Genomic DNA, 23429 nt, shown 5'->3' on the forward strand with positions numbered 1-23429 from the left:
GGCCAAGAGCCCCTTCCCCACAGCAGCCCAAACTGCAAAGCCTCACTGTGCTAGAGAGCAGCACTCTCTGAACAAGTGAATATACCTCAGCCCAGCTCCAACTGAGGTTTTAGTTAACAAATGTTGACTGCTCAATACAAGCTACAAATCCCCAACAAGCAGACAGAGGCTTTTGGTGACAACTGACCTTGGAGAGCCAGAGGAACTCTCTGGGAGAGAAGGGGAGCCCAGAGGACCAGGTGCTATCTCTGGCTGATGGGTGAAACTGAGGGTGGCTGTGGACTGGCCCTGAAGGGGGGCTTTCTGTCCCTTTTTCAGTTCAGTGGAGAAAGCCTCAGCCATTTTCAGTTCCCAGCGCTCTGACCCAGACAAGGGTGGAGACAGCAGAGTCAGAGAGATTATTCAAATGCAATATCCCCCCAGGGGGTGTATCTTTCCTAAGAGGAAGGAGGCAGTGCCAAGCTCTACTACCCACCTTCCATTCAGAACCAGACCTCGGAGCCTGGGGGAAAACAGCCATAGGCCACACCTCCTTACACCAGTCTAGAGTGACAGGCTGACAGGTGCCACCTGCTGGGCAGAAAAGCACAGTGACTTGAGGCCTCACAGGGTGCACCAATCTTCTAAGACACACCCTCAGGGAATCATGATAATTATTGCCTCCTTCTGAGACCTGAGCCTGCTTTCATCTGGGAAAACCTGATTGGGGTGGCCAAGGAGGTGAAATGCCTAGACAACAGAAAACTACAGCCTACACTAAGAAAAATGAAGTTCTGGCCCAGTCAAATGAACAAATTTACACTTCAACTGAGATACAGGAATTTAAACAACTAATGCTAAATCAATTCAAAAAGTTTACGGAATATATGGCAAAAGAGATGATGGCTATAAAGAAAACATGGGGCAAACATAAGGTAGAAATCCAAAGTTTGAAAAAAACAATAAGCAGAACCTATGGAAATGAAAGGCACAACACAAGAGACAAAAGATACAATGGAGACATACGACAGCAGATATCAAGAGGCAGAAGAAAACACTCAGGAACTGGAGAAAAAGACACCTGAAAGCCTACACACAAAAGAATAGATAGAGAAAAGAATGGAAAAATATGAGCAATGTCTCCGGGAATTGAATGATAACATGAAACGCAGGAATGTTCATGTCATGGGTGTCCGACAAGGAGAAGAGAAGGGAAAATGGGCAGAAGCAATAATAGAGGAAATAATCAATGAAAATTTCCCATCTCTTATGAAAGACATAAAATTACAGATCCAAGAAGTACAGTGTAACCCAAACAGAATAGATATGAATAGGCCTATGCCAAGAAACTTAATAATCAGATAATCAAATGTCAAAGATAAAGCGAGAATCCTGAAAGCAGCAAGAGAAAAGTGATCTATCACATACAAAGGAAGCTTGATAAGACTATGTGTGGATTTCTCAATAGAAAGTGGTGTGATATATTTAAGATACTGAAAAAGAAAAACCACCAACCAAGAATCCTATATCTGGCAAAACTGTCCTTCAAATATGAGGGAGATCTTAAATTATTCTCTGACAAACAGACAATGAAAGAGTTTGTGAACAAGATATCTGCTCTACAGGAAACACTAAAGGGAGCACTGCGGACAGAAAGGAAAAGACAGGAGTGAGAGTTTTGGAGCAGAATTCTGGGTGATGGTAGCACAGCAATGTAAGCATACTGAACAAAAATGACTGTGAGTATGGTTGAAAGAGGAAGGTTGGGACCATGTGGGACACCAGAAGGAAAGAGGAAAGATAAAGACAGGGACTGTATAACTCAGTGAAATCTAGGGTGCTCAATGATTGTGATAAAAGGTACAAATATGTATTGACATGAGGGAGAACAAATAAATGTCAACCTTGCAAGGTGTTAAAAATAGGGAGGTGTTGGGGGAATATACAATCAATGCAAACTAGAGACTATAATTAACAGTAACATTGTATTATGCTTCCTTTAATATAACAAAGGCAATATACCAAAGCTAAATGCCTATAAGAGGGGTATATAAAGGAGGAATATGGGATTCTTGGCATTGGTGATGTTGTCTGATTCCTTATTCTACTTTGGTTTAATGCTATCTTTCCTTTTGTTGCTCCCTAGCTGTCATTTTGTTTTCTCTTTCTTTTTTTTTCTTTTGTCTCTCTACCTTCTTTGACTCTTCCTCCTTCTTTGTGGAAGAAATGGAGATGTCCTTATATAGATAGTGGTGATGGTGGTGAATACACAAATATGTGACTATACAGGGAACAATCGTTTACTTAGGATGGAATGTATGGTGTGTGAACAAAACCATCTTAAAAATGGGTTGATGAAACCTTGAGGGCACTATCTGAAATCAGACAGACACATAAGGACAAATACTGCAGGGTCTCACTGATATGAACTAGTTAAAATATGTAAACTCATAGACATGAAACATAAGTTACCAGGATATGGAATGGGGCTAAAGAATGTTCAACTAGGGTGAACTTAAACATTTGGAAATGGACAGAGGTGATGGTAGCATGTTATTGTGAGGACAACTAACAGTGCCGAATGGTGTGTGAATGTGATGGAAAGGGTAAGGTCAGAGTCATGTATATCACCAGAAAGAAAGTTGGAGGTTAAAAGATGGGAATGTATAAAACAGTGAATCTTGTGGTAGACAATGTCATTGATTAACTGTACAAATATTAGAAATCTCTCTCATGAACTAGAGCAAATGTATGACACTATAACTAGAAGTTAATAATAGAGGGGCATATAGGAAAAAATATACATATTGCAATCTATATGCTACAGTTAGTAGTATTTTAACATTCTTTCATCAATAGTAACAAATGTACTCTACCAATACTATGAATCAATAATGAAGGGGGCTGGTTAGGGGTATGGGAGGATTTGAGTTTCCTTTTTTTGTCTTCATGTCTTTTCTGGAGTAAAGAAAATGCTCTAAAAACTGAAAAAAAGTTAGTTGTGGTGATGGATGCACAGCTGTATGATGGTACCATGGGCAACTGATTGTACACTTTGGATCTTTGGATAATTGTATAGTTTGTGAACAATTTCAATTAAAAAAATGAAGAAAAAAAAACACATCAGAAGACTGGTTCTCAACCCAATGAGTTTGGAAATCAGTTAGGATAGTTCTTTAAAACTCATCTCAGATTTGGAGCTTATGGCAGCAAAGAGTCTCTTTTAAGTATAATTTCTCATCTTAAAATTACTTTCCCTTTTGTGCATATGTACCTTGCCATTTTTTTCAATAAACTTTGTTATAAGATTTTAAATTATCTCTTTTGTACTATGCTTACCATAAAGAAATAGCCGTCACTGGTCTTAGTTTCTCAGGTTGTCAGGAGACACAAACATTTGTTAGCATCACTTACAGCCCACTCACCTATTAAACACTCAAGTATCATACTCCAAGAATATAAATGCATTCTTTAACACCAGAAGTGTGGTTTCCTCCTAAAATGCAGTAACTACCATTTTACTACACTCCTAACAAACCGTTTTTACTAAGATCATTATAAATGTCCTACGTCACAAAGCAATTTTCATGATCTAGCCACGTACAGCTCTGCTAATGTGAATACCAAAAATTGTTCTGCAAAAATACTTTTATAAGTCTTTGTCCATGCTGCAATAATTTTAAGGAAGGAGTCCTTTTGGCAAAGTATTTATGTACCCTAACTATATTTGATTACCCAAAGTATTAAATTTTCTTCATAAAATTGGTAATATTTTCCTGGAAGGCAGATTTCCGATTTTTTTTGGAGAGGGTGATGCAAATTATGAATCACTGACAAGTTAGTCTCTTTGGGATCAAGGTGTTTCTTTTTAGGAAGAGCAGGGCTTAAAGAGAGTATGAGTTCTTGGGTGGAACTGACAAAGAGTAGATCATATCATTTTAATAAAATGACACAGTAGGAGTCAAGCATTCACATTTTCCAGCCATTTAAGTGAGAACTTTAAATGGAAGATAATGGGAGCATTTTCAGATTGTGTATGTGTGTGTGCATGTTTTGCAGAAACTATGAACTGTGAAGTAGTAATGAAGTACTACCTTGATCTGTCTGAGATAAATGGAAGAAGAGAGGTATATTAACTAAGAAAAAGAGCAGTATTCCTTTCCTTCCTTTCATGCAGTCCTTTAAACCAATGTTTCACAGCCCAAATTATAATTGCTGACTACCAGAGTCCAGGTGAGGAGACAAGGGGAGAGTAGAGTCACTGAATAGGAGAGGGGAGCAGGGAGTCGTGGTACTAAAAGTTTTCCCAGATAGTTGAAAAACTGTATTCTAAATGCTGCTACCTTCATTCACTCACCAGCTATTTCTTGAAATAGTTAGTCATTTGTAAGTCTTCAAAATTCATGCTCCTATCCTTCACCTCCTCACTACAACCACTGCCCCACCCTAGTTCAGAGATTTATTATTTCCTGCTTTGACTTGGTTATTATAAATCACATATATATTATGGTATAGCTTATTTATAGCTCAAAAATATCCAATGACTCACCATAAACTGAACAAAAAACAAAGTCTTCACTCCTGGATTCAAGACATTTTGGTCTAGCCCTTCTTAACTAATCCCATATCCTAGGCAAATTATTCACAATAAATGTGCATTTAACAATTGGAGAACAAACAATATCCACATTTTTTTCAAAAACTATCAAATGTTTTGCTTTAGAATTTATCATTTTCCATACATATTCACTGATATGCCTTTTTTCCTCTTTTGCTAACCAAGAAATGTGTGAAAGCCATTTTACTTAAACATTTTAACAGAAAGAAATTGTATTTAATTGAAATTTCATATCTGATAAACCTTTGTAATTAGGTGAAGATTTTTGAGTATAAAAAAGATCAGAATATAGGTAAATGGAGAATGATTTCTTGAGTAATATTTTTAAATTCATTTCTCTTAAATCCTAGTCAGATCTCCTTTTATCCTAGTCAGCCAATCCTTTCATCAAACTATATAAACAAACCACATTATTATCATTTAAATACAAACACACTAGCTTTAAAACACAAATTTGTATAAACTAGTTTTCCCTATTCTGATAAAGGACATGAGAGAATAAGTCAAATAACTCTTAACTTTAAGAGTAGTTGCTGCCTTGGAACAGATCATAGCCTTATTTGCTTTATCTAACCACAATCTGATGAACCATAACTAAAGAATTCTGATCACTGGTAAATTGCTTTTACTAAAATTACTTTCAGTTAGCGCCAGCATCATGGTATTTACTGGCAAGCAAGGAACAGAATCTGAATTTTGGATGAGTTCTTGTCATAGGAAAGATACCTGAAACTTATTCTCTAACAAGTCTGTAATAAAATAGATTACCATGTATAACAAATAAATAGATTCAACACTCAAGGGAAGTGATTTGCACAGGGCTACAGACCTAACATTCCATTTATTTTTATTTTTTTTTTAATTCAGTTTTATTGATATATATTCACAAACCATACAGTCATCCATGGTATACAATCAACTGTTCACAGTATGATCATATAGTTATGCGTTCATCACCACAATCTATTTCTGAACATTTTCCTTACATCAGAAAGAATCAGAATAAGAATAAAAAATAAAAGTGAAAAGAGAATACCCAAACCATCCCCCCATCCCACCCTATTTGTCATTTAGTTTTTACTCCCATTTTTCTACTGATTTTTTTTTCAATTTTTTAACTTTTGTTTATCAAAAAATTAAAAACAAACAGGCAAACAACAACCAAAAAAAACCCACAACATTTCAAACAAAGCAATGGATTAAGGAAAACAAATAACCTAAAATAACTACTTTGCTTCCAATATGTTCCTACCATACCCCAAGAAAATTAATAAACCATGTCCAAACAGAGGAGTAAGAAAAACAAATAATCTAAAATAACTACATTGCTTCCAACATGTTCCTACCATACCCCAAGAAAATTAACAACCCCTAAGAAAACAAAGGAATAAGAGAAAAAAAAAACCTAAAATAACTCTATTGCTTCCAACATGATCTTCCTATATCCAAGAAAGTTTACAAACCATAATCATTCCTGAGCATTCCCATAACATTGAGATTACCCTCCATAGTTTATCTGTTCTTATTAGATTATCATTCCCCCTCCACTAATTGGTATGTCTAGGTCCCCTACATTCTACAGTATAAAACATTGTACATTTTTCACAGAATTCACATTAGTGGTAACATACAATATCTCTCTTTTTGTGCCTGGCTTATTTTGCTCAGCATTATGTCTTTTTTTTTTTTTTTTTTTTTAATCTTCATTTTATTGAGATATATTCATATACCACGCAGTCATACAAAACAAATCGTACTTTCGATAGTTCACAGTACCATTACATAGTTGTACATTCATCACCCAAATCAATCCCTGACACCTTCATTAGCACACACACAAGAATAACAAGAATAATAATTAGAGTGAAAAAGAGCAATTGAAGTAAAAAAGAACACTGGGTACCTTTGTCTGTTTGTTTCCTTCCCCTATTTTTCTACTCATCCATCCATAAACTAGACAAAGTGGAGTGTGGTCCTTATGGCTTTCCCAATCCCCTTGTCACCCCTCATAAGCTACATTTTTATACAACTGTCTTCGAGATTCATGGGTTCTGGGTTGTAGTTTGATAGTTTCAGGTATCCACCACCAGCTACCCCAATTCTTTAGAACCTAAAAAGGGTTGTCTAAAGTGTGCGTAAGAGTGCCCACCAGAGTGACCTCTCAGCTCCTTTTGGATTCTCTCTGCCACTGAAGCTTATTTCATTTCCTTTCACATCCCCCTTTTGGTCAAGACGATGTTCTCCGTCCCATGATGCCAGGTCTACATTCATCCCCGGGAGTCATATTCCACGTTGCCAGGGAGATTCACTCCCCTGGGTGTCTGATCCCACGTAGGGGGGAGGGCAGTGATTTCACCTTTCAAGTTGGCTTAGCTAGAGAGACAGGGCCACATCTGAGCAACAAAGAGGCATTCGGGAGGAGGCTCTTAGGCACAACCATAGGGAGGCCTAGCCTCTCCTTTGCAGCAACCGTCTTCCCAAGGGTAAAACCTGTGGTAGAGGGCTCAACCCATCAAACCACCAGTCCCCTATGTCTGTGGTCATGTTAACAACCATGGAGGTGGGGTAGGCAAATACCCCTGCATTCTCCACAGGCTCCTCAAGGGGGCACTGCATCTTTTTTTTTTTTTTCCTTGTTTATTTTTTTGTTTTTTTTTTTTAACTTTCCCTTCTTTTTTAAATCAACTGTATGAAAAAAAAGTTAAAAAGAAAACAAACATACAATAAAAGAACATTTTAAAGAGACCATAACAAGGGAGTAAGAAAAAGACAACTAACCTAAGATAACTGCTTAAGTTCCAACATGTTCCTACTTTACCCCAAGAAAGTTACCTAATATAGCAACATTTCTGTGAACTTGCTCCTACTATAACCATCAGAAATTAATAGACCATAGTCATTCCTGGGCATCCCCAGAACATTAAATAGCTTATCTATTCTTCTTGGATTATTGTTCCCCCTTCCTTAATTGCTCTCTATTGCTAGTTCCCCTACATTCTACATTATAAGCCATTTGTTTTATATTTTTCAAAGTTCACATTAGTGGTAGCATATAATATTTCTCTTTTTGTGCCTGGCTTATTTCGCTTAGCATTATGTCTTCAAGGTTCATCCATGTTGTCATATGTTTCACGAGATCGTTCCTTCTTACTGCCGCGTAGTATTCCATCGTGTGTATATACCACATTTTATTTATCCACTCATCTGTTGAAGGACATTTGGGTTGTTTCCATCTTTTGGCAATTGTGAATAATGCTGCTATGAACATTGGCGTGCAGATATCTGTTCGTGTCACTGCTTTCCGATCTTCCGGGTATATACCGAGAAGTGCAATTGCTGGATCGAATGGTAACTCTATATCTAGTTTTCTAAGGAGCTGCCAGACTGACTTCCAGAGTGGCTGAACCATTATACAGTCCCACCAACAGTGAATAAGAGTTCAGATTTCTCCACATCCCCTCCAGCATTTGTAGTTTCCTGTTTGTTTAATGGCAGCCATTCTAACCGGTGTTAGATGGTATCTCATTGTGGTCTTAATTTGCATCTAACAGCTAGTGAAGCTGAACATTTTTTCATGTGTTTCTTGGCCATTTGTATTTCCTCTTCAGAGAACTGTCTTTTCATATCTTTTGCCCATTTTATAATTGGGCCGGCTGTACTACTGTCATTGAGTTGTAGGATTTCTTTATATATGAAGATATCAGTCTTTTGTCAGATACATGGTTTCCAAAAATTTTTTCCCATTGAGTTGGCTGCCTCTTTACCTTTTTGAGAAATTCCTTTGTGGTGCAGAAACTTCTAAGCTTGAGGAGTTCCCATTTATCTATTTTTTCTTTTGTTGCTTGTGCTTTGGGTGTAAAGTATAGGAAGTGGCCGCCTAATACAAGGTCTTGAAGATGTTTTCCTACATTATCTTCTAGGAGTTTTATGGTACTTTCTTTTATATTGAGATCTTTGGTCCATTTTGAGTTAATTTTTGTGTAGGGGGTGAGGTAGGGGTCCTCTTTCATTCTTTTGGATATGGATATCCAACTCTCCCAGCCCCATTTGTTGAAAAGACCATTATGACTCAGTTCAGTGACTTTGGGGGCCTTATCAAAGATCAGTCGGCCATAGATCTGAGGGTCTATCTCCGAATTCTCAATTCGATTCCATTGATCTATATGTCTATCTTTGTGCCAGTACCATGCTGTTTTGGCAACTGTGGCTTTATAATAAGCTTCAAAGTCAGGGAGTGTAAGTCCTCCCACTTCGTTTTTCTTTTTAGAGTGACTTTAGCAATTCGAGGCATCTTCCCTTTCCAAATAAATTTGATAACTAGCTTTTCCAAGTCTGAAAAGTAGGTTGTTGGAATTTTGATTGGGATTGCATTGAATCTGTAGATGAGTTTGGGTAGAATTGACATCTTAATGACATTTAGTCTTCCTATCCATGAACATGGAATATTTTTCCATCTTTTAAGGTCCCCTTCTATTTCTTTTAGTAGAGTTATGTAGTTTTCTTTGTATAGGTCTTTTACATCTTTGGTTAAGTTTATTCCTAGGTACTTGATTTTTTTAGTTGCTATTGAAAATGGTATCTTTTTCTTGAGTGTCTCTTCAGTTTGTTCATTTCTAGCATATAGAAACATTACTGACTTATGTGCATTAACCTTGTATCCCGCTACTTTGCTAAATTTGTTTATTAGCTCTAGTAGCTGTATCGTCGATTTCTCAGGGTTTTCTAGATATAAGATCATATCATCTGCAAACAATGACAGTTTTACTTCTTCTTTTCCAATTTGGATGCCTTTTATTTCTTTGTCTTGCCGGATTGCCCTGGCTAGCACTTCCAGCACAATGTTGAATAACAGTGGTGATAGCGGGCATCCTTGTCTTGTTCCTGATCTTAGAGGGAAGGCTTTCAGTCTCTCACCGTTGAGTACTATGCTGGCTGTGGGTTTTTCATATATGCTCTTTATCATGTTGAGGAAGTTTCCTTCAATTCCTACCTTTTGAAGTGTTTTTATCAAAAAGGGATGTTGGATTTTGTCAAATGCTTTTTCAGCATCTATTGAGATGATCAATTGATTTTTCCCTTTTGACTTGTTAATGTGTTGTAATACATTGATTGATTTTCTTATGTTGAACCATCCTTGCATGCCTGGATTAACCCCACTTGGTCATGGTGTATGATTTTCTTAATGTGTCTTTGGATTCGATTTGCAAGTATTTTGTTGAGGATTTTTGCATCTATATTCATTAGGGAGATTGGCCGGTAGTTTTCCTTTTTTGTAACATCTTTGCCTGGTTTTGGTATTAGATTGATGTTAGCTTCATAAAATGAGTTAGGTAGTGTTCCATTTTCTTCAATGTTTTGAATGAGTTTGAGTAAGATTGGTGTCAGTTCTTTCTGGAAAGTTTGGTAGAATTCCCCTGTGAAGCCATCTGGCCCTGGGCATTTATTTGTGGGAAGATTTTTGATGACTGATTGGATCTCTTTGCTTGTGATGGGTTGGTTGAAGTCTTCTATTTCTTCTCTGGTCAGTCTAGGTTGTTCATATGTTTCCAGGAAATTGTCCATTTCCTCTACATTATCCAGTTTGTTGCCATACAGTTGTTCATAGTATCCTCTTATAATTTTTTTAATTTCTTCAGGATCTGCAGTTATGTCACCTTTTTCATTCATTATTTTGTTTATATGGGTCTTCTCTCTTTTTGATTTTGTCAGTCTAGCTAGGGGCTTGTCAATCTTGTTGATCTTCTCAAAGAACCAACTTTTGGTGATATTTATCCTCTCTATTGTTTTTTTGTTCTCTATGTCATTTATTTCTGCTTTCATCCTTGTTATTTCTTTTCTTGTACTTGGTTTAGGATTGGTTTGCTGTTCATTTTCTAGCTTCTTCAGTTGATCCATTAGTTCTTTGATTTTGGCTCTTTCTTCCTTTTTAATATATGCGTTTAGTGCTATAAATTTCCCCCTTAGCACTGCTTTTGCTGCATCCCATAGGTTTTGGTATGTTGTGTTCTCATTTTCATTCATCTCTATATATTTAGCAATTTCTCTTGCTATTTCTTCTTTAACCCACTGATTGTTTAGGAGTGTTTTGTTTAACCTCCAGGTATTTGTGAATTTTCTAAGTCTCTGATGGTTATTGACTTCTAATTGTATTCCATTCTGGTCAGAGAATGTGCTTTGAATAATTTCAATCTTTTTAAATTTATTGAGGCTTGTTTTATGTCCCAGCATATGATCTATTCTGGAGAAAGTTCCATGAGCACTAGAAAAGTATGTGTATCCTGGTGATTTGGGATGTAATGTCCTGTATATGTCTGTTAAATCTAATTCATTTATCAGATTGTTTAGGTTTTCAATTTCCTTATTGGTCTTCTGTCTGGTTGATCTATCTATAGGAGAGAGTGATGTGTTGAAGTCTCCCACAATTATTGTGGAAACATCAATTGCTTCCTTTAGTTTTGCCAGTGTTTCTCTCATGTATTTTGTGGCACCTTGGTTGGGTGCATAGACATTTACGATTGTTATTTCTTCTTGCTGAATTGCCCCTTTTATTAGTATGTAGTGGCCTTCTTTGTCTCTCAAAACATCCCTGCATTTGAAGTCTATTTCATCTGAGATTAATATTGCTACACCTGCTTTCTTCTGGCTGTAGCTTGCATGAAATATTTTTTTCCATCCTTTCACTTTCAGTTTCTTTGTGTCCCTGTGTCTAAGATGAGTCTCTTGTATGCAACATATTGATGGTTCATTTTTTTTGATCCATTCTGCGAATCTATATCTTTTAATTGGGGAGTTTAATCCATTTACATTCAACGTTATAACCGTGAAGGCATTTGTTGAATCAGCCATCTTATCCTTTGGTTTATGTTTGTCATATTTTTCCCCTCTGTCTATTAATATCCTTTATTGTACCCATACCGAATCTCTTTAGTACTGAACCTTTCTCCAAGTCTCTCTGTCCTTTCTTTGTTTCTCTGTCTGTAGGGCTCCCTTGAGTATCTCCAGTAGGGCAGGTCTCTTGTTAGCAAATTCTCTCAGCATTTGTTTGTCTGTGAAAAACGTAAGCTCTCCCTCAAATTTGAAGGAGAACTTTGCTGGATAAAGTATTCTTGGCTGGAAATTTTTCTCACTCAGAATTTTAAATATATCGTGCCACTGCCTTCTTGCCTCCATGGTGGCTGCTGTGTAGTCACTACTTAGTCTTATGCTGTTTCCTTTGTATGTGGTGAATTGCTTTTCTCTTGCTGCTTTCAGAACTTGCTCCTTCTCTTCTGTGTTTGATAGTGTGATCAGTATATGTCTCGGAGTGGGTTTATTTGGATTTATTCTATTTGGAGTTCGCTGAGCACTTATGATTTGTGTATTTATGTTGTTTAGAAGATTTGGGAAGTTTTCCCCAACAATTTCTTTGAATACTCTTCCTAGACCTTTACCCTTTTCTTCCCCTTCTGGGACACCAATGAGTCTTATATTTGGACGTTTCATATTATCTATCGTATGCCTGAGGTCCATTTCGATTTTTTCAATTTTTTTCCCCATTCTTTCTTTTATGCTTTCATTTTCCATTCTGTCATCTTCGAGGTCACTGATTCGTTGTTCAACTTCCTCTAGTCTTGTACTATGAGTGTCCAGAATCTTTTTAATTTGGTCAACAGTTTCTTTAATTTCCATAAGATCATCCATTTTTTTATTTAGTCTTGCAATGTCTTCTTTATGCTCTTCTAGGGTCTTCTTGATTTCCTTTATCTCCCGTACTATGGTCTCATTGTTCATCTTTAGTTCTTTGAGTAGCTGCTCTAGGTGCTGTGTCTCTTCTGGTCTTTTGATTTGGGTGCTTGGGCTTGGGTTATCCATATCGTCTGGTTTTTTCATATGCTTTATAATTTTCTGTTGTTTTTGGCCTCGTGGCATTTGCTGAAATTGATAGGGTTCTTTTAGGATTTGTAGACCAATTGAAGTCCTTATCTCTAATTTATCAGATCTACAGCTTCGTGGAGTACACTTTCTCTAACTAACCAGCAGGTGGCTTCCACGAGCCACCTGTTCTCCACAAGCCAGTTCTCCCCTGCTTAGCCTTTTTGGTGAGTGGGGGAGTGAGTCTTGTGGGGTCCAATTGGTGTACCAAGCTTGCGTGTGTAGTTGGTTTTGCCTGCCCTGTATATGGGGCATGTTTCTGGGCAGTCAGGGAGGGGGGGGTGGCTCTAACAATCAAATCTCCCTGGTGATCCTAGAGTTTTAAAGCTGCTGCAATAGTCTAATACTTCAGTTCAGTCCTGCCACAGTTTGTCTCTGCCACTGACCCACAAGTCCTTGGTATTGGCGTATGGCTCCTGAGACTTGCAAGTGGGCCCCTCTTCCAGGCCGTGCACCCCGGGTCCTCTGTTGAGGGATGACTGTGCTATGTCACAGGTGAGTGCCGTCCCCCCAGGGCAGTTCTGGGCTGCTGGGCTGTGTAGGGAGGCTCCCAGTCTGCTGAAATGATGGCTGAATGGGCTTTGTTAATTCACACTGTTCTACCTTCCCAACTCTGGGACAATCAGCTGAGGTTGCATGGAAGGCTAATGTCCACACCCAGTTTTGTGGTGTGTGCCTGTTATTTGAAGCACTTCCGTCACACTGGGTTGTCTGGGGCAGTTCTGGGCTATGGGGCTGGCGATGGGCAGGAGTGTTTCCTGTCCACCAGGATGATGGCTGTGAGCGGACACCCCCCTTTTCTTGGGAAGTTGTGGTGTTTAGTGAATTTTCTCAGCCACTGGATTATTGCGTTTTGTCTCAGAGCTCTCCTAGTTCTGCTCTTGACTTGACCTGCCCAAATAGCAAGTCTTTGAAGCTTTCTGTATTGGGCTTCTTAGAGTAATTGTTTTAGAAAAAGAAAAAAGGATTTAAAAAAAAAAAAAAATGGGCCCTCCTCAGAGATCTAATGGGTTATTGAAATGCTAAGAGACAAAGCAACCAGGGCCATTAAGGAAAGGTCCACAGGGCAGAGAGATCAGCTTTTCTTCGGGATTTGCATATGCGCCTCCGGGCCCTTCCCCTTTCTATGTTCACCAGAACTCCAAAAATCCTCCGCTTTTATTTTGGAGTTTTTTGTGTTGTTTTTTTTCTATGCCTGTCTCCTCTCTGCTGGGCTGGCTGCTCTCAGATTCTCTGGTGTCTGGTCTCAGTCTATCTGTGGTTGGAGTTTGAATCAGTAGAATGAGTTTCCGATAAGGGCTGCCACTGCAGGTCTCCCTTCTCCTTCCCGGAGCTGACAGCCCCTCCTCCTCCGGGACTGAGCCTGGCAGGGAGGGGCGCGGGTCCCCTGGCCGCAAAAACTTACAGATTTCGCTGATCTCAGCAGTTCCACGTTTTCATGTGTGTTGTATGAAGTATGCCCAAACGCAGATTGCTCTGTGGTGTCCAGTCCACGCAGTTCCTGGCTTTCTACCTACTTTCCTGGAGGAGTAACTAAAACATACAGCTCACCAGTCTGCCATCTTGCCCCGCCTCTCCTAACATTCCATTTAACATTTACTGAGCACCTGCTATGTTCCAGATACTGCACTAGGACTTAAGAAAACAAAGAGCAGAAAGGATTCATGCTTGCAGAGAGATCACAGACAAGGAAATAATTGCTTTCCAAAGGATTAAATGATATAAAAATAACAAATGCTAATCATTATCTACTAACAAATGCCATGTTACTGTATAATTCATAAAAACCATAGTAACTAGACTAATTATAAACTTTGCTCCCTAGTCAAACTGCTTATCAGTTCGTATTTATCACAACAGCATCAAATGAAAAAATAAATCATACCAACTTTCCTGACCATTATTTTATTTTAAAGTCTCTTTCTTCCTCAATCAGGCTATGTGTACAGCTGGATCAGCAATCAAGCGATATCCACTATTCAAAAATATAATCCGCAATTGTAATTATACAAAAAAAGTGTCAAAATTTAGGATGATGTGATGGTGCACCACATCATTTGAAAAAAAGACATTCTCTCATTACATATATTTATATATTTCAGCAATATGTCTATGAAAATTACACTAATGACCCAGATCTCCAGACTAAAACTTTGGTTCCAGTTCCACGAACTTTTGGTTAGTTGTGAATCATTTAAAAATGATTATGCACACACACACACACACACACACACATTCACACACACGCCTTCTGTAGGAAAGTGCTCACAACGAATGAAAGTCACTTCAGTTTGATGGTGTTTGGGATTATCTACTGGATAATCAAATCACAACCTAGAGCATCCCATACTTTTCAAAATTCTATTTCACATATTTTGAAGGTCTAATTGAAAGTTAAATCAAATCAGTATTATGTTTCACTGTAGCACTACAGGAGAACTCTGATATAATCAAATCTATTTTAAAAACCTAGTTAAGTTGCATATAATTGTGCCTAAGAGTCACCCCCTGAGTACCTCTTTGTTGCTCAGATGTGGCCCTCTCTCTCTCTCTAACTGAGCCACCTCAGCAGGTGAACTCACTGCCCTCCCCCCTACATGGGACCCGACTCGCAGGGGTGTAAATCTCCCTGGCAATGCAGGATATGACTCCCGGGGATGAATCTGGACCCAGCATCGTGGGATTGAGAATATCTTCTTGACCAAAAGGGGCATGCAAAATGAGATGAAATAATTTCAGTGGCTGAGAGATTTCAAATGGAGTCGAGAGGTCACTCTGGTGGACATTCTTATGCACTATATAGATAACATCTCTTAGGTTTTAATATATTGGAATAGCTAAAAGTAAATACCTGAAACTATCAAACTCCAACCCAGGAGCCTTGACTCTTGAAGACTGTATAACAATGTAGATTAGAAGGGGTGACAATGTGACTGTGAAAACCTTGTTGATTGCACTCCCTTTATCCAGTGTATGGATAAATGAGTAGAAAAATGGGGACAAAAACAAAATGAAAAATAGGGTGGAATGGGGGGATGATTTGGGTGTTCTTTTTTACTTTTATTTTTTATTCTTACTCTGATTCTTTCAGATGTAAGGAAAATGTTCAAAATTAGATTTGGGTGATGAATGCATGACTATATGATGGTACTGTGAACAGTTGATTGTACACCATGGATGACTGTATGGTATGTGAATATATTTCAATAAAACTGAATTAAAAAAAAAAACGTAGTTAAGGTTTTTGTAGCAAACTCATCTTTAACATTAATTTGTAATATAGCAGATTAAATTGGATAAAATAATAAAAAATATAAATAAATACTGTGTTAAATCATCAAATACAAATGTACACAAATGGAGGGAAAATGACCAAACATTACTATCACATTCTCTTTGAAGTAAAATGTTATGACAAAAAGAGTGATTTCTAAGGTTCCTTCCAGCTCTTAGATTCAAAGAATCCTGAATGAGATGATTATGCTCTTTTTTTAAACGTGAAGGTCTGATCACACTGATCAATAAAAGGCACTATATTTTTTAAACCAGAAAAACAGAAAAATAGAATATGTTAGAGGATGAGACTGTAAATGAAGTGCAAAGGCCATTTAGAATTTTTAGAAACACCTGCAGTTAGAGACTCTATTGTTTGAAAGAAAAGGAGGCAGAGGGATGGCATAAGCACTGGTTTAGCCCAGTTGCCCGAGAACACTTGACTGAGATTGCCACTCTAATTCTTCATTTTCACAATGCTTCATTCTCAAAATTTTAGTGCTCTAAATTACAGTATTCAAGCCTTTCATATCTAAAACTCAATCAAGTGCTTGCACCTTCCATAATAGGAAGCAGACAGAATCTACAGTATTAGACCAATTTAACCAATTTCTGATTTCAGAACTTTCCTTTACTCAAAGTTTAGAGATGTCACTTTTCAGGCCATAGCCAACTTTCTAGAGAATCCGTTTAATGCTCAATATCTGAGTAGGATAGGCATTACTCACCTGTCATTTTACTGTTATACTTAACTTCATAGATATTACCTAAGTAACACCCAAGCTTCACTGCTTGCCCACTGTGCCTGCCACAGACAAAGTGTTTCAGGGCATTAGCAAGGCAAGAACCATGAAATCATAAGCCACTGCTAGCTAATTTCGTGACCTGATTTGTAGATTTTATAAAGGTTCTCAATAAGCTGTATTATGTGTATGATTTTCCAGGGACATATGAGGACCCACAAATTGTTAATTATTCTTTTCTGGTAGCCTTTATCCTTACCTGTTTCTTAACAGTCTTTCAAATAAACTGAAAATGATTTCAGGTGGAAAAAATGTTCAGTCTTTCAAAATTTTACCTTCAATTCGTCAACGGAATAAGGTGCAATCAATATCAACCAACTTGTATTATGCACTCACTTTAGTACTTTCTAGACAGCCCTAATATCAATGGAGCAATTTTGAATGCTTCTGCGTGCTACATAAAACTTTATGAAGAAAACTATTTCCATGAGTCTATTAAAAAGGTGGCACTAATGCTTAGTTATTAGCTTTTAAAAGGAGATATGAACCACGCAAAACATCTAAAAAACAGCCTTATTTTAAGAAGGTGAATACATAATAAATATTTTAAATGAATACCATCATAATTTTAACTCATGTCTGTATTTCATGTTTTTATGTATACTTGAAAAATCAACGTGTGCAATACATTTATGCCTGTTTTATAGGACTTGGAGCATAATTTTAAGTAGTAGAAACTGTTTTCATGATGCTTTCAATACAACCCCAGATTATAATACTGTCACTGGATAATGCTATTTTTAACAAGATTTCCAGGAAATCATTGTTGCAAAGGTTAAGAACTGCTTATGTTATGTTTAAACTATTGCAATTGGCAAGAACAAAACTCCTCTCCTATAAATTAATAAACAGTTTAGTAATAAGAATGTAAGATTTATAGAACCATATGGGTGAACTGGAACAATTTCTTTCAATGCTTATGTAAGCCTAGAATGATTCTGTTCAACTAGAATGTGTTAGACAAAACAATGGCTTCCCAAAGATGCCCTTGTCCTAATCCCTGGAACCTATGATTATGTTATGTTACATGGCGAATGGGACTTTGCAGATGTGATTAAGTTTAAGGTCTTTGAGGTGGGAGATTATGCTATATTATCCAGCAGGCCGAATTTAAATGAGTCCTTAAAAGTGGAAAAGGAAGACAGAAAGTTGGGTCAGAGAGAGATGTGACTTGAGAAGGACTCAACATGCTGTTGCTGGCTTTGAAATTGAGGAATGAGGCTCATAAGTCAAGCAAAGAAGCTATCCGCTCACAGCCAGCAAAAGATGGAGACTTCGGTCGCACAGCCATTAGGAACTGAATTGTGCAAACAACCTGAATGAGCAGGAAATGGATTCTCCTTATGAGTCTCCAGAAAAGAACACAGTCCTACTGACAACTTGCTTTTAACCTGGTGAGACCATTCTGGATTTCTGGCCTCTAGAAATACATTAAGAAGTTTGTGTTTCTTTAAGCCACTAAGTTTGTGGTAATTTGTTACGGCAGCCATAGAAAACTAATACATAGATTTTATTTCATTGAGAGCTGATGAACAATTAAGCAATGTGACAGTAATGTTCACAAGAAAGTACTGAATATACTGACTGGGTAGCACCCTTAGAAAGTGTTATAAAGAGGACACCAGAAGGTTTCTGGGTAGGATGGCAGAGTAGGGATCTTCAAGACTCAGGTCGTCCTCCTAGGCTGCTAGTACACAGCCAGGAACTGTCTGAAACAACTGTTTGGGGCCTCTGGAGTCCAGAAGAACAATATATACCATCCAGGGAAGAGCAGAATGAAGAGACTAATAACTTGGGGTAAAGAGCTATAAAATTCTCCATGCTACAAAGGCAGTGCTCATCCCCCACTTTTGTGGCAAGACACCCCAGGATCCAGTCCTTGATTAGAAATAAAAGTCCTCTTCCCCAAGAATGGGGGTGGGGTGAGGGTGGGGGCACACAGCAAGTGCTGATCATGGCTTTCGATTAGCAAATTCGGAACACTGGTTCCCGGCTCTCAGAGGAGCTACAGTTTCAACCAGACCAGGACAAAAAGCAGCCAGCAGCCTCTGTTTCAACCACGTCCCTGACAAGGGTGGAAGTGGGGGTAATTTGAGATACAGTGGCCTTCTGGGGCTTTGGAGAACAGTTTGCTGAAGGGTGTCCATTCCCCAAGAAGGGAAGCGGGGGGCAAGGCCCAGCATTGTTCGTGGCTTTTGATTGGTGAATTCAGATCACTGGATCTCAGCTCTGAGCTATGGTTTCAACCTGCCCCCAATAATGGTAGCTGGCACCCTCTGTTTCAACCACACCCCCAACAGAGGAGGAGCTGGTTGGGACTTAAAGGCACAGTACCACCATAGGACTGTGGAGAACAGTTTACTGAATAGCAGCATCTCCTGGGCAGGCCCTGAGAGCAGAGATTTGGGGAGCCATCAAAGAGAAGTTTGGCATCCTTCTGGAACTCCTCTCCAGGGTACACTGAAACCAAACTATGCTCCCTTCATGGGGTCTCTGGCCCTGTTTTGATTGGGAAATACAGACCTAGGAAAGTCTTCTCTGGGGTGACCCTCCTCCCAGAATTTGCCCTCCAGGCAAAAGCAGTTACAGACAATGAAAGAAGTCTTATAAAACTAAAGAAGCAAATAACTTCCGTGGTATCGGGCCAGGAAGTAACAAATTACACTGAGCAAAAAACACGCAGTATTTTCTTCAGTTACAAACAAAATGAATATTTCCATGCTTCTGCAATACCCTCACCAACATTTCCTAAAAGGCCTTTTAAGAACACCTTTCTGACATTACCACTTCATCTTTCTCTCAAGTACTCATCTTGGATCGAGAATCCCATCTGCTCAGCCATTTAATTATCTTGGACTCCATTGTACAAAGTGGATGCTGCTGTCAATAGGTTTAAAGAGAAAATTATGTGTACAGACAACCTTAAAAGAACACACAGAAGGACTTTCTGACAAAGAACAGATTTGTGGATAAACTTTACTCTGGTTTAATCCAAGGACAAAGGGCCTGCTTAGCAGAGTCCATAACTCTTATAGAGTCAACTCATGACAGGAAAAAAGAGTTAGCCCAGGTGATTCCTCAGAAAGTATTAGTCTTCTACAGGGAACAAGAACAATTAAACAAAGGAAAACCACTAGCATTTCAAGTGGGATTGCCTGGCCCTCCTGGTGCTGGAAAATAGATATTTATAGAATATTTTGGAAAAATGCTTACTGAGAGAGGGCACAAAGTATCTGTGCTAGCTGTGGACCCTTCTTCTTGCACCAGTGGTGGCTCACTCTTAGGTGATAAAACCCGAATGACTGCATTATCAAGAGATATGAATGCAAACATCAGGCCATCTCCTACTAGAGGGACTTTAGGAGGTATGACAAGGACCACAAATGAAGCTATTCTGTTGTGTGAAGGAGGGGGGTATGACATCATTCTTATTGAAACTGTAGGTCTGGGTCAATCAGAGTTTGCTGTTGCTGACATGGCTGACATGTTTGTTTTACTACTGCCACCAGCAGGAGGAGATGGATTGCAGGGTATCAAAAGGGGTATAACTGAGATGGCAGATCTGGTGGCTATAATTAAATCTGATGGAGACTTGATTGTGCCAGCTTGAAGGATACAAGCAGAGAATATGAGTGCACTGAAATTACTCTGCAAATGCTCAGAAGTCTGGAGAACAAAGGTAATTCACATTTCTTCCAGAAGTGGAGAGGGGATCACTGAAATGTGGAATAAAATGAAAGAATTCCAGGACCTGATGCTTGCCAGTGGGGAGTTGACTGCCAAATGACAGAAGCAGTGGAAGGTTTGGATGTGAAATCTCATCCAGGAAAGTGTGTTAGAACATTTCAGGTCCTATCCCACAGTACAGGAACAGATTCCTCTTCTGGAAAAAAAAGTTCTCAGTGGGTCCATGTCTCCAGGACTAGCAGCAGAATTATTGCTGAAAGCTTTTAAAAACAGAGACTAATTAAACTTATTCTGTATAATAATTTTATATATAGTTTCATAAAGTATTCTAATATTAAAAGTCACCTATAATGCTTATCTTTAAAAAAAAAACTATAGAGGCAAATAAAAAACAAATAGAACAGATTATCAGCCCTGGTGAAGGAAAAGGAGAAATGAATATTTCTCCTGGGAGTGAAATAGTTGGACAAATTGTGTAGTCTCAAAAATTGTACCATATATCCATGGCAAGAATCAGATGCATAAGAGCTGAAAAACTCTGATCAGTTGAGCAGGAGCTATCCTAAAAGTCTCTAACAATTTGAACCAACTGTTGAAGAAATGCTTTATGCTAAGACAATCAACAAAAAAACTTCAGTCAAGAAAGAGAAACTGATCTCCAGAGTAAACTCATCAAGATGAAAAGATTCCCAGATACTAGGAAAAAATTGCAAGCCATACCAAAAAAAGAAGATATGTCCCAGTCAAAGGAACAAATAACAAATTCAGAGGAGACAAAGAATTTGGAAGAACTATTCAAAGATGTTCAAACAAATCTCCTAAATGAATTCAAGGAGATGAAAGGAAATATGGCTAAAGAGATAAAGGATATTAAGAAGACACTGGGAGGCGGGGCAAGATGGCGGACTGGTGAGCTGTATGTTTTAGTTACTCCTCCAGGAAAGCAGGTAGAAAGCCAGGAACTGCGTGGACTGGACACCACAGAGCAATCTGACTTTGGGCATACTTCATACAACACTCATGAAAACGTGGAACTGCTGAGATCAGCGAAATCTGTAAGTTTTTGTGGCCAGGGGACCCGCACCCCTCCCTGCCAGGCTAAGGCCCGTGGGAGGAGGGGCTGTCAGCTCCGGGAAGGAGAAGGGAGAACTGCAGTGGCAGCCCTTATCAGAAACTCATTCTACTGATCCAAACTCCAACCATAGATAGACTGAGAACAGACACCAGAGAATCTGAGAGCAGCCAGCCCAGCAGAGAGGAGACAGGCATAGAAAAAAACAACACGAAAAACTCCAAAATAAAAGCGGAGGATTTTTAGAGTTCTGGTGAACATAGAAAGGGGAAGGGCAGAGCTCAGGCCCTGAGGCGCATATGCAAATCCCGAAGAAAAGCTGATCTCTCTGCCCTGTGGACCTTCCTTAATGGCCCTAATTGCTTTCTCTTTTAGCATTTCAATAACCCATTAGATCTCTGAGGAGGGCCCTTTTTTTTAATCCTTTTTTCTTTTTCTAAAACAATTACTCTAAGAAGCCCAATACAGAAAGCTTCAAAGACTTGCAATTTGGGCAGGTCAAGTCAAGAGCAGAACTAAGAGAGCTCTGAGACAAAAGGCAACAATCCAGTGGCTGAGAAAATTCACTAAACACCACAACTTCCAAGAAAAGGGGGGTGTCTGCACACAGCCATCATCCTGGTGGACAGGAAACACTCCTGCCCATCGCCAGCCCCATAGCCCAGAGCTGCCCCAGACAACCCAGAGTGACAGAAGCGCTTCAAATAACAGGCACACACCACAAAACTGGGCGTGGACATTAGCCTTCCCTGCAACCTCAGCTGATTGTCCCAGAGTTGGGAAGGTGGAGCAGTGGGAATTAACAAAGCCCCATTCAGCCATCATTTCAGCAGACTGGGAGCCTCCCTACACAGCCCAGCAGCCCAGAACTGCCCTGGGGGGACGGCACTCACCTGTGACATAGCACAGTCATCCCTCAACAGAGGACCCGGGGTGCACAGCCTGGAAGAGGGGCCCACTTGCAAGTCTCAGGAGCCATACGCCAATACCAAGGACTTCTGGGTCAGTGGCAGAGACAAACTGTGGCAGGACTGAACTGAAGGATTAGACTATTGCAGCAGCTTTAAAACTCTAGGATCACCAGGGAGATTTGATTGTTAAAGCCAGCCCCCTCCCTGACTGCCCAGAAACACGCCCCATATACAGGGCAGGCAACAACAACTACACATGCAAGCTTGGTACACCAATTGGACCCCACAAGACTCACTCCCCCACTCACCAAAAAGGCTAAGCAGGGGAGAACTGGCTTGTGGAGAACAGGTGGCTCGTGGACGCCACCTGCTGGTTAGTTAGAGAAAGTGTACTCCACGAAGCTGTAGATCTGATAAATTAGAGATAAGGCCTTCAATTGGTCTACAAATCCTAAAAGAACCCTATCAAGTTCAGCAAATGCCACGAGGCCAAAAACAACAGAAAATTATAAAGCATATGAAAAAAACAGACAATATGGATAACCCAAGCTCAAACACCCAGATCAAAAGATCAGAAGTGACACAGCACCTAGAGCAGCTACTCAAAGAACTAAAGATGAACAATGAGACCATAGTACGGGATACAAAGGAGATCAAGAAGACCCTAGAAGAGCATAAAGAAGACATTGCAAGACTAAATAAAAAAATGGATGATCTTATGGAAATTAAAGAAACTGTTGACCAAATTAAAAAGATTCTGGACACTCATAGTACAAGACTAGGGGAAGTTGAACAACGAATCAGTGACCTGGAAGATGACAGAATGGAAAATGAAAGCATAAAAGAAAGAATGGGGAAAAAAATTGAAAAAATCGAAATGGACCTCAAGGATATGATAGATAATATGAAACGTCCGAATATAAGACTCATTGGTGTTCCAGAAGGGGAAGAAAAGGGTAAAGGTCTAGGAAGAGTATTCAAAGAAATTGTTGGGGAAAACTTCCTAAATCTTCTAAACAACATAAATACACAAATCATAAATGCTCAGCGAACTCCAAAGAGAATAAATCCAAATAAACCCACTCCAAGGCATATACTGATCACACTGTCAAACACAGAAGAGAAGGAGCAAGTTCTGAAAGCAGCAAGAGAAAAGCAATTCACCACATACAAAG

General features: G+C 39.0%; 1 protein-coding gene and 1 pseudogene across 6 annotated transcripts in view; one reads left to right on the top strand and one right to left on the bottom strand.

Moving 5' to 3' along the window:
• Nucleotides 1-23429, bottom strand: part of KLHL13 (kelch like family member 13) — a 368989-nt gene that overhangs the window by 71133 nt on the left and 274427 nt on the right. The window contains exon 1 of one of the 6 annotated variants that reach the window (XM_037822306.1): nt 476-495. The exons of the other annotated variants lie outside the window; for them this stretch is intronic. The gene's annotated coding sequence lies outside the window, so the exon portion shown is untranslated. Of the gene's footprint in view, nt 1-475; nt 496-23429 lie in introns of those variants that run through there. 6 annotated transcript variants of the gene reach the window in all.
• On the top strand, nt 19291-20551 carry LOC119523504 (annotated as a pseudogene).

The sequence above is a fragment of the Choloepus didactylus genome, chromosome X (genome assembly GCF_015220235.1).
Source record: "Choloepus didactylus isolate mChoDid1 chromosome X, mChoDid1.pri, whole genome shotgun sequence".
Taxonomy (NCBI): Eukaryota; Metazoa; Chordata; class Mammalia; order Pilosa; family Megalonychidae; genus Choloepus; species Choloepus didactylus.